The following is a 10641-nucleotide window of genomic DNA, read 5'->3' as shown; positions in this document are numbered from 1 at the left end:
ATTGTTCGTAATAAAACTGAGTTGTACCTTCCGTAACCATGTTGGTTCGTCTGTGTAGCAGAGCACCCAACACGACATAGTACCAGGATTGGAACCCAGCAACTGTGAGACCTACCTACACATCTTCAGGAATCCACCATCCTGCGCCATGGACACCATCAGCCCGCCGCAGCCGCTCCAAATCGCTGGAAACCTCGGCGTTAACTGGAAGTTGTTTAAACAGCGCTTCCAGTTCTTCCTAGAAGCCACAGAAAGGGAGAATGCTTCGGACACCAGGAAAATCGCCCTCCTCTTCTCCACGGCAGGGCAACATGCCATCCACATCTACAACTCCCTGGTGTTCGCGGAAGGTGAGGTCAAGACGAAGTACAAGACGGTCCTTCTCAAACTTGAGCAACACTTCAGCGTCGAGGTAAATGAGAGTTTCGAGAGGTACCTCTTCCAGTAGCGCCTGCAGAGTAAGGATGAGCCCTTTCAATCTTTCCTAACACACCTTTGTATCCTCGTGCAGTCCTGCGGTTACGAGGCCACCTCCGATTCCATGATTCGGGACCAGATAGTTTTGGGGTCACCTCGGGCATCCTACGCCAGCAGCTCCTCAAGATTAAAAGCCTCACCCTAGCCACCGCCATTGAAGCCTGCATCCTCAATGAAAACGCGACCAGCCGCTACTCCCAATTCCAGGCGGCCGAATCGGCGCGGCAGGGGTCCTACGCGGCCAAATCGGCAAGGCAGGGGTCCTACGAGGCTGAGCGGGTCCAGTCCATCAAGTTCCTCCCGGCCCGCGGCCTGGACGAGGGCGGGCATTTCGCGCGCTTTTCGCGGCCTCCCGCGCTTGTACACGCCAAAAGAGACGTTGACGCAGAGGGATGTGACGCGCAGGCGCGCTCTACGCAAGACCGAACTGCGCATGCGCGATGGCGCAACGAACGCCATGACGTCACGACGTGCAGCAACTGTGGTTCCGCACATTTAAAGCGGCAATGTCCAGCAAAGAACCGACAATGCCTCCGCTGTGGCAAGATGGGCCACTACGTTGCCTGCTGTCGAGCAGCTCAACCTGCCAACGCTCCCCAATTCCGACAGCCTTGCAGGGACGTGCGGACCATTCAGCCTCCATACTCCGAGTCATACCCGGACGATATACAGACCGGCGATACAGACGACCGGGAAGCCTTCCGCGTTGCGGTCATCGACAGGAACCGGATGTCTCCAAGCAGGACCCACCAGCCGATGCCAGTGAACAGTGTCAATCCGGGTGATGAATGGTGTGCCACCCTAACGGTCAACCGATCACCAATCACATTCCGTCTGGACACTGGTGCCTCCGCCAACCTGATAGCATGGTCAGCCTTCTACGCCTTGAAGGTCAGACCACCAATTCAGCCATCCCGTTGTAAGATGGTCGACTACAACGGAAACGTTATCCCGGCCATGGGATCCTGCCAGCTCCAGGTGACGCACAATGCGTACACGGCCACACTGTCCTTCGAGATTGTTGGATCATCGAAGGACTCCCTGCTAGGCGCACAGGCATGCAAGGTTCTCCACCTCGTTCAGCGGGTACACGCTCTGTCTCCAGAAGGCACGTCAGACTTCACGGATGCTGAATTTAGGGCACAGCTCCACTCGCTCCTTGCCCACAACCAGGAGGCATTCGAAGGCATGGGCACACTGCCCTATACCTACAGAATACAGCTCAAACCGGATGCCACCCCGGTCATTCACGCACCTCATAGAGTCCCAGCACCACTCAAAGACCGCCTCAAGCAGCAGCTGCAGATTCTCCAGGACCAAGGAGTGCTATCCTGGGTCACGGAGCACACGCCATGGGTCAGCTCCATGGTGTGCGTTAAAAAGCCCTCACGCGAACTCCGGATCTGCATCGACCCGAAAGACCATCATGAGGGAACACTACCCCATACCCAAACGGAAGGAGATCACGAGCGAAATGGCCTGGGCTAAAATTTTCACAAAGCTTGATGCCTCGAAGGGTTTTTGGCAGATCCAACTGGATCAGTCCAGCAGGAAGCTGTGCACCTTCAACACTCCTTTCGGCAGGTTCTGCTATAACAGAATGCCGTTTGGCATCATCTCGGCATCCGAGGTGTTTCACAGAATCATGGAACAGATGATGGAGGGCATCGAAGGGGTGCAAGTCTATGTTGATGACGTCACCATCTGGTCCACCACATCACAGGAGAACATCAGTCGTCTCCAGCGTGTCTTTGCGCGGATACGGGAACACGGCTTGCGCCTCAACCGAGCCAAGTGTTCCTTTGGCCAAACTGAGCTAAAGTTTCTGGGGGACCATATATCCCGGTCAGGAGTGCGTCTGGATGCAGACAAAGTGAGCGCCATTACAGCCATGCCGCAGCCGGCAGACAGGAAAGCAGTGCTAAGCTTTCTAGGCATGGTCAACTTCCTGGGGAAGTTCATTCCCAACCTTGCCTCCCACACAACGGCTCTTCGCCACCTAGTGAAGAAGACTACGGAGTTCCAGTGGTTGCCCACACACCAGAAGGAATGGGAGGAGCTCAAAATTAAGCTCACCACAGCCCCGGTATTGGCGTTCTTCGACACCTCTCGGGATACAAAGATCTCGACTGATGCCTGCCAGTCCGGCATTGGGGCGGTACTCCTGCAACAGGATGAAACTGCATCATGGGCCCCGGCCGCCTATGCCTCGCGGGCCATGACCCCCACAGAGCAGCGCTATGTGCAGATCGAGAAGGAGTGCCTGGGTTTGTTAACCGGAATAGATAAGTTCCACGACTACGTGTATGGTCTCTCCCAGTTCACCGTGGAAACCGACCATCGTCCCCTGGTCAGCATCATACATAAGGACCTGAACGAGATGACCCCTCACCTCCAGCGGATCCTGCTCAAGCTCCGGATGTACGACTTCCAACTGGTCTACACCCCGGGAAAGGACCTCATCATTGCGGATGCCCTATCCAGAGCAGTGAGCACACCGCCCGATTCGGAGGGGTTCGTCTGTCAGGTCATGGCCTTCACATCAGCCAATCTGCCAGCTGATGATTCAAGTCTGGCCCGTATTCGCCGGGAGACTGCGGCTGACCCCCATCTACAACGTGTGATGCACTGCATGACAGGAGGGTGGCTCAAAGGACAGTGCCCACAATTCTACAATGTCTGAGACGACTTGGCCGTCATTGACGGTGTCCTCCTAAAGCTGGTCCGGATTGTGATTCCACACAGCATGCTGGTCCTCGACCAACTACACGAAGGCCATCTCGGGGTTGAGAAGTGCAGGCGAAGGGCCCGAGAAGCTGTATACTGGCCGGGCATCAGCGATGACATTGCCAACATGGTGCTCAACTACGACACGCCTGGTACCATGTCGTGTTGGGTGCTCTGCTACACAGACGAACCAACACGGTTGCGGAAGGTACAACTCAGTTTTATTACGAACAATATTAACATCTGTAAACTGGTTACTGTGGTTCGTTCATTACCCTCTAACCTGTGGACCCAGCCCTAACACTATCTTGGAGAGGCACTCAGCACATGGTGAATGTCTGAGTGGCTTGCTGTGAGCTCTGTGCCCTGAGCTGTCTCCTGCTTGAATGAGCGGGAAGTGTCGTGTTCCCCATTTTATAGTGTGTCTGCTCTTGCTTGTGATTGGCTGTGATGTTGTGTGTGTATTGATTGGTCCGTTGATCTGACCATCAGTGTGTATGTGTGTTTGCACCGAAATCCCTCCAAAAACAATTTCACAAGTTGAGTGGCTTGTATGTAATCATGACAATTAATTCTGGCAGCCAAACAAGCCATACACAGAGGAACTTTAATCTGCATTCAATATTCATCTCCTGTTTGGTAGCCTGATTAGCTCATTGGAATCATGTGACCCACAAAACTGTTACTCTTTAACAAGAAACTAAATATTGGGGAAGAACAAGAGATTGGGACTAACTGGATTGCTCTGGTGCAATCTTGGTGGGTCAAATAACCTCCTTTTGTGGTGTAACATCAATGATTTTATGACTGTTAGTTTATTTAGGCCCTAGAATTATTTGACACATACCCTTGTTACTGCATGAGTGGTGTGATTGGTCTGTGGGAATGGAGCCATGAGTGGATCAGTGGCTAGATTCTTTATCTCCCAGCAGGGAGTCCACACTCCCTGGCCCACAGCGCAGCCCTATCCCCGTAATCCCACTGTGATGAACGGTTACTGCCTTATCATCATGTAAGGTGATGTCCGCTTTAAGACCAGGCTTGGAACCCTGGGGACTCCGCCTCTGGCTCCGCCCATCTGGGAGCCATACATAAAGGCCTGCCTCATGGTCTGTATAGCAGTCAGCTCTCGTCCAAATCTGTAGCATAGTTATTAGCCTAATAAAGCCTTCTTTACAGTTTAATCTCTAAGCATCATTATTGAGGGTACCTCAATTTATTAGGCTAAACTAGATTCAGGATGGACGCAGGCCTAAAACCAGAGAAGCTCAATCTGGAAGCCCGAACGCCGGAGGCAAAGGAAATTTTTAAATACTGGCTGCGTTGCTTCGAGGCCTACCTGGACTCCGCAGAGACTCCCATCCTGGGGCCATGCAAGCTGCGTCTACTCCACGCCCGGGTGAGTCACAGAATCTCCGCCACGCTCGAAAAGGCGACGAGTTATGAGGAAGCGATTGAGTTGCTCCGCAAGCGGTTTGTCAAACCCGTCAATGAGGTGCACGCCCGGCATCTGCTCTCTACCTGCCGGCAGCGCTCGGGGGAATCGCTCGACGAGTTTGTTGAGAAACTCACCGCGCTGGCCAGGGACTGTGACCATCAGGATGTGACAGGGGAAGTCCATATGAAATTGCACATCAGAGATTCTTTCGTGTCCGGCATCCGCTCGACCTACATCCGGCAGCGACTGCTCGAAAACGGTGCAAAAGACCTCCAGGAGACGCTAACGCTCGCCTCCTCGCTGGAGGTGGCCCGACACAACTTGGGTACGTACCCCGCGGGCTCTGCCAGCCCCCCCCGGACTTCCTCAGACTCGCCCGTATTACAGGCCTGCGCCATGCGGCGACCCGCTCACCATGGGGGCACACCTTGCTACTTCTGCGGGCAGGGCCAGCACCCATGCCCACGCTGCCCAGCCCGCTCCGCGAACTGCAGCGACTGCGGGAAGAAAGGGCACTTTGCGAGGGTCTGCCTGGCCAGACCCAGGGGCCAGGAAAACAAAGAACAGCCGGCCCGAAAATTGGGCTCCCAGGCCCGCAGGCCTCGCAATGCTGCTGCGCACCGACCCGACACGTCCTCTTCTGACGCGTCATCAGCCTCGTGCGAATCATGGGAGCGGCCATCTTCTCGACCCGACACGTGCGACCAACGGCAGCGGCCATTTTACGACTCCGACTACCCGCGACTGGGTGTGATCACCCTCGATCAAACTCGGCCAAAACACCTGCAGGACTCCATGATGCAGGTCCAGGTCAACGGGCACGACACTGCATGCCTCTTCGACTCCGGGAGCACGGAGAGCTTTATCCACCCTGAAACGGTAAGGCGCTGCTCCCTACGCACCCATCCCGCATCCCAAACCATAGCCCTCGCATCTGGGTCCCACTCGGTACAAATCACGGGGTACTGTATTGCGGATCTCTCGATCCAGGGTGCCAAATACACCCGTTTCAAGTTTTATATCCTCCCTCACCTCTGTGCCCCCCTGCTGCTCGGACTGGATTTCCAGTGCAGCCACCGAAGCCTGACACTGAAGTTCGGCGGACCCTTGCCCCCCCTTACGGTGTGCTGCCTTGCGACACTGAAAGTCGCACCCCCCTCGCTATTCGCTAACCTCACTCCTGACTGTAAGCCCGTCGCCACCAGGAGCCGGCGCTACAGTGCCCAAGATATGGCTTTTATCAAGTCAGAGGTCCAGCGTTTACTGGGAGAGGGGGTCATCGAGGCTAGCAACAGCCCTTGGAGAGCGCAAGTGGTGGTAGTCCGGTCCGGGGAGAAGAAACGGATGGTCGTGGATTATAGCCAGACCATAAACCGATTCACGCAGCTTGATGCGTACCCCCTTCCTCGCATCGCGGAAATGGTAAATCGGATCGCCCAATACCGAGTCTTTTCCACGGTCGACCTCAAATCTGCCTACCACCAGCTCCCCATCCGACCAAAAGACCGCCCCTATACTGCCTTCGAAGCAGCCGGCCGGCTCTTCCACTTCCTCAGGGTCCCCTTTGGTGTCACAAATGGGGTCTCCGTCTTTCAAAGGGCGATGGACCAAATGGTGGACCAGTACGGTTTGCGGGCTACATACCCGTACTTGGACAATGTCACCATCTGCAGCCATGATCAGCAGGACCATGACGCTAACCTCAAAAAGTTCCTCCAGACCGCCCGAGCCCTTAACCTGACCTATAATGAGGGCAAATGCGTTTTCCACACCACCCGGCTGGCCATCCTCGGCTATGTTGTGGAAGACGGGGTCCTAGGTCCCGACCCCGACCGCATGTGCCCCCTTAAGGAACTCCCTCTCCCCCGCAGCCTCAAGGCCCTCAAACGGTGCTTGGGGCTTTTCTCCTATTACGCCCAGTGGGTCCCCAAGTATGCGGACAAAGCCCGCCCACTCCTAAAGACCACCACTTTTCCCCTCTCGGCCTTCAACCGCATCAAGGCCGACATCATCAAGGCCGCCATGCACGCGGTGGACGAAACCATCCCTTTCCAGGTAGAGAGCGATGCATCAGACATCGCCCTGGCTGCTACCCTCAATCAAGGAGGCAGACCAGTAGCGTTCTTCTCCCGAACCCTCACCGCCTCCGAGATTCGACACTCTGCAGTCGAAAAGGAGGCACAAGCCATTGTGGAGGCTGTGCGGCGCTGGAGACACTACCTCGCCGGTAGGAGGTTTACCCTCGTCACCGACCAACGGTCGGTCGCCTATATGTTCGATAACACGCAACGGGGCAAAATAAAGAACGATAAAATTTTGAGGTGGAGGATCGAACTCTCCACCTACTCGTACGATATCAAGTATCGTCCAGGGGAGCTCAACGAGCCCCCAGATGCCCTGTCCCGCGGCACATGCGCCAACGCGCAGGAGGACCGCCTGCAAGCCATCCACAATGACCTCTGCCACCCGGGGGTTACCTGGCTCATCCATTTCATCAAGTCCCGCAACCTAACTTACTCATCCAAGGAGGTCAAGGCCATGGTCAGGGCCTGCCAGGTCTGTGCGGAGTGCAAACCGCACTTCTATCGGCCAGTCAAGGTTCGGCTCGTGAAGGCCTCGGGCCCCTTTGAGCGACTGAGCGTGGACTTCAAGGGGCCCCTCCCGTCCACCAACCGTTATGCCTATTTCCTCACCGTGATCGATGAGTTCTCCCGTTTCCCATTCACCATTCCCTGCACCGACATGACCTCAGCCACGGTGATTAAGGCACTGCACAGCATCTTCACCCTGTTCGGTTTCCCTGCTTGTATCCACAGCGACCGGGGTACATCGTTCATGAGCGATGAACTGCGTCAGTATCTGCTCAGCAAAGGCATCGCCTCGAGCAGAACAACCAGCTATAACCCACGGGGAAACGGGCAGGTGGAGAGGGAGAATGCGACCGTGTGGAAGGCTGTCCTTCTGGCCCTGCGGTCGAGAAATCTCCCAACCACCCGCTGGCAGGAGGTCCTACCCGATGCCCTACACTCCATTAGGTCACTCCTCTGCACGGCCACAAATGAGACCCCTCATGAGCGATTGTTTCGCTTCCCCAGGAAGTCTACCTCCGGGGTCTCGCTTCCACCTTGGCTGACGGCTCCGGGACCTGTTTTTCTCCGGAGGCACGCGAGGAGCCATAAAACGGACCCCCTAGTTGAAAAGGTCCGACTGCTCCACGCCAACCCCAGTTACGCCTACGTGGAGTACTCCGACGGCAGGCAAGATACGGTTTCCCTCCGGGATCTGGCGCCCGCTGGATCCTCCACCACAGACGCCCCTTCCCGCGCCGCTCCCCTGCAGGACCCGTCGCCCCCTACAACACACCCCCTTCCGGCCCTACCACCCGTTGGTGCGCTCCTACCGTGCGCCCCCCCTTGCGCCCCCCCTTTACACACCCCGCCGGCGCCGGCTCCGCTACCCCCGGCCCTGCCTAGTTCCTCTGCCCCGGCTCCGCTACCCCCGGCCCTGCCTAGTTCCTCTGCCCCGACCCGGACCGAAGCTCCGACCGCTGTGCTCCCGGATGTGCCCTCAACCGGGACGTCCGTGCCCGCCGCACCACCGCCCGAACTGAGGAGATCGAGGAGGACGATCCGGCCGCCGAGACGGATGGACCTATGATGGCACTTCACCCCCGCCGGACTCCTTTTTAAACAGGGGGTGAATGTGATGAACGGTTACTGCCTTATCATCATGTAAGGTGATGTCCGCTTTAAGACCAGGCTTGGAACCCTGGGGACTCCGCCTCTGGCTCCGCCCATCTGGGAGCCATACATAAAGGCCTGCCTCATGGTCTGTATAGCAGTCAGCTCTCGTCCAAATCTGTAGCATAGTTATTAGCCTAATAAAGCCTTCTTTACAGTTTAATCTCTAAACATCATTATTGAGGGTACCTCACCCACCTAACCTGTTCATCGTTTTGACACTAAGGGGCAATTTATCATGGCCAATCCACCTAACCTACACTGTGGGAAGAAACCGGAGCACCTGGAGGAAACCCATGCACATATAGGGAGAACATGCAAACTGCACACAGTCACCCAAGGCTGGAATTGAATCTGGGTCCCTGGTGTTGTGCGGCAGCAGTGATAACCACTGTACCATCATGATGTTGGAATATTATGTCCCGTTTACATTTTTTGAACACAGCTGTATTAAGAAAGTCACAATGGATTAGGAACTCAGGCCCCCTGTTCTCTGTGTCCCCGTCTTGCTCCCCTGCTGTCACCATTGCAACACCTCTGTTCAACCCCAATGCAACTGCTTCATCCAATACTATCCCTCCTGACCATCCCTCCTGACCAATCAGCTACTACACCTCAGTCAGTGTGGCTGCACCGATGCTGCTGTCATTGGGTTGCACTAAGCAGTTGCTGAAGGATTGACAGCAGCTGAGGCTGTGGTTCCAGTATCTATAAACCCACTTGGAAGTGCCTGGCTGCTCATCACCACCGCTGACTTCTTGTCTGATGATACTTTCTGGGACATTATGAAAAAAAAATGTACTTAACCTCATAAGAGGCTGGTTTAGCACAGGGCTAAATAGCTGCCTTTTAAAGCACCCAAGGCAGGCCAGCAGCGCGGTTCAATTCCCTTACCAGCCTCCCCGAACAGGCGCCGGAATGTGGCGACTAGGAGCTTTTCACAGTAATTTGAAGCCTACTTGTGACAATAAGCAATTTTCATTTTCATTTTGAATTTTTCATTTTTCGCAGGGACATTCCCCTTGAAGTAATAACTGCACAGTGTGCGGTGATTCTTTGAGAAAGCAATAAAATGATTGAGCATTCGCCATCTCTTACCAGACTCTTCTTTTATAAAGTTTGAGAACCCAATTCTTTTTTTCCAATTAAGGGGCAATTTAGCATGGCCAATCCACCTACCCTGCACATCTTTGGGTGGTGGGGGTGAGACCCACACAGACACAGGGAGAATGTGCAAACTCCACACGGACTGTGACTCAGGGCCGGGATTGGAACCCGGGTCCTTGATACCATGAGGCAGCAGTGCTAACCACTGCACCACCGTGCCACCCTGACTTACCAGATGTTTCTTATTTTAATTCCAGTTTCAACCTCTGGCTCTCCTGTCTGCTGCACATGGTGTCAGGGATCTTCTCTTCCTGGGTTTTCAGGATCTTTCGCTGCTTCCATCGGCCCTATTTCTTTGATTGTATTTCCAACAATGATAAGGAAATAGGGATGGTGGGCATGCAGTCCTTGACTTTACGATGTTCAAAATACAATGAACTGCTTTTTCGACCATACAACATTGGTGTTGACCTTCCAATGCCCTGCCAGTGAACAAGCTCAAACATTCAGACATTCACTTCGATGTTCTGTGATGCCCATCACCCTGACTCAAGATGCTCAGTTGCTGCTCCATTTTAACTTGATGAGTCTTTGTGCTTCCAAACATTTTCTTACAATTTATATTTCATGATATTAATTTATAGCTAAGTTACATTTCATAGTTGATTAAGGACAGAATTCTGGGCTATATTGGTGAAAATATGATATCAGGAACCATTCCCTGATTTATAAAATTGCTCTGATGGGAAAATCAGTTCTGACGTTCAAAGTTTCATAGTGGTCTTATTTAACAAGCTCTATGAGGTCAGAACTCTATTGAAGTAAAAACAAAATGAAAACTGCCTGCCTTGGCTCCTGAGGACAATAGGTTGCTCTCCCATTTTGCCTGCGCTGTTGGTGGCAATCCACATCACATACCAGCCATCCAGCCAACTGAGCAAACCGACCCCCATGACATTACTGCGTCCAGTTCTGGTCAGCACAGTTTCAGAAGATTGTGTGTCCTCATAAAGGTTCAGATGACACAGAAGAAAGATTTACCAGAATAGTTCAAAGTATGAGGAAACTTCACAACCATATTAGTTTGCAGAAGCTGTTGTTCACCTTGAAGCAGAGGATTTGAGGGCCTTTTAACAGAGGTTTAAAATGATA

This window comes from Scyliorhinus torazame, chromosome 16, assembly GCF_047496885.1.
Source record: "Scyliorhinus torazame isolate Kashiwa2021f chromosome 16, sScyTor2.1, whole genome shotgun sequence".
Lineage (NCBI taxonomy): Eukaryota > Metazoa > Chordata > Chondrichthyes > Carcharhiniformes > Scyliorhinidae > Scyliorhinus > Scyliorhinus torazame.
This window is presented reverse-complemented; position numbering follows the sequence as displayed.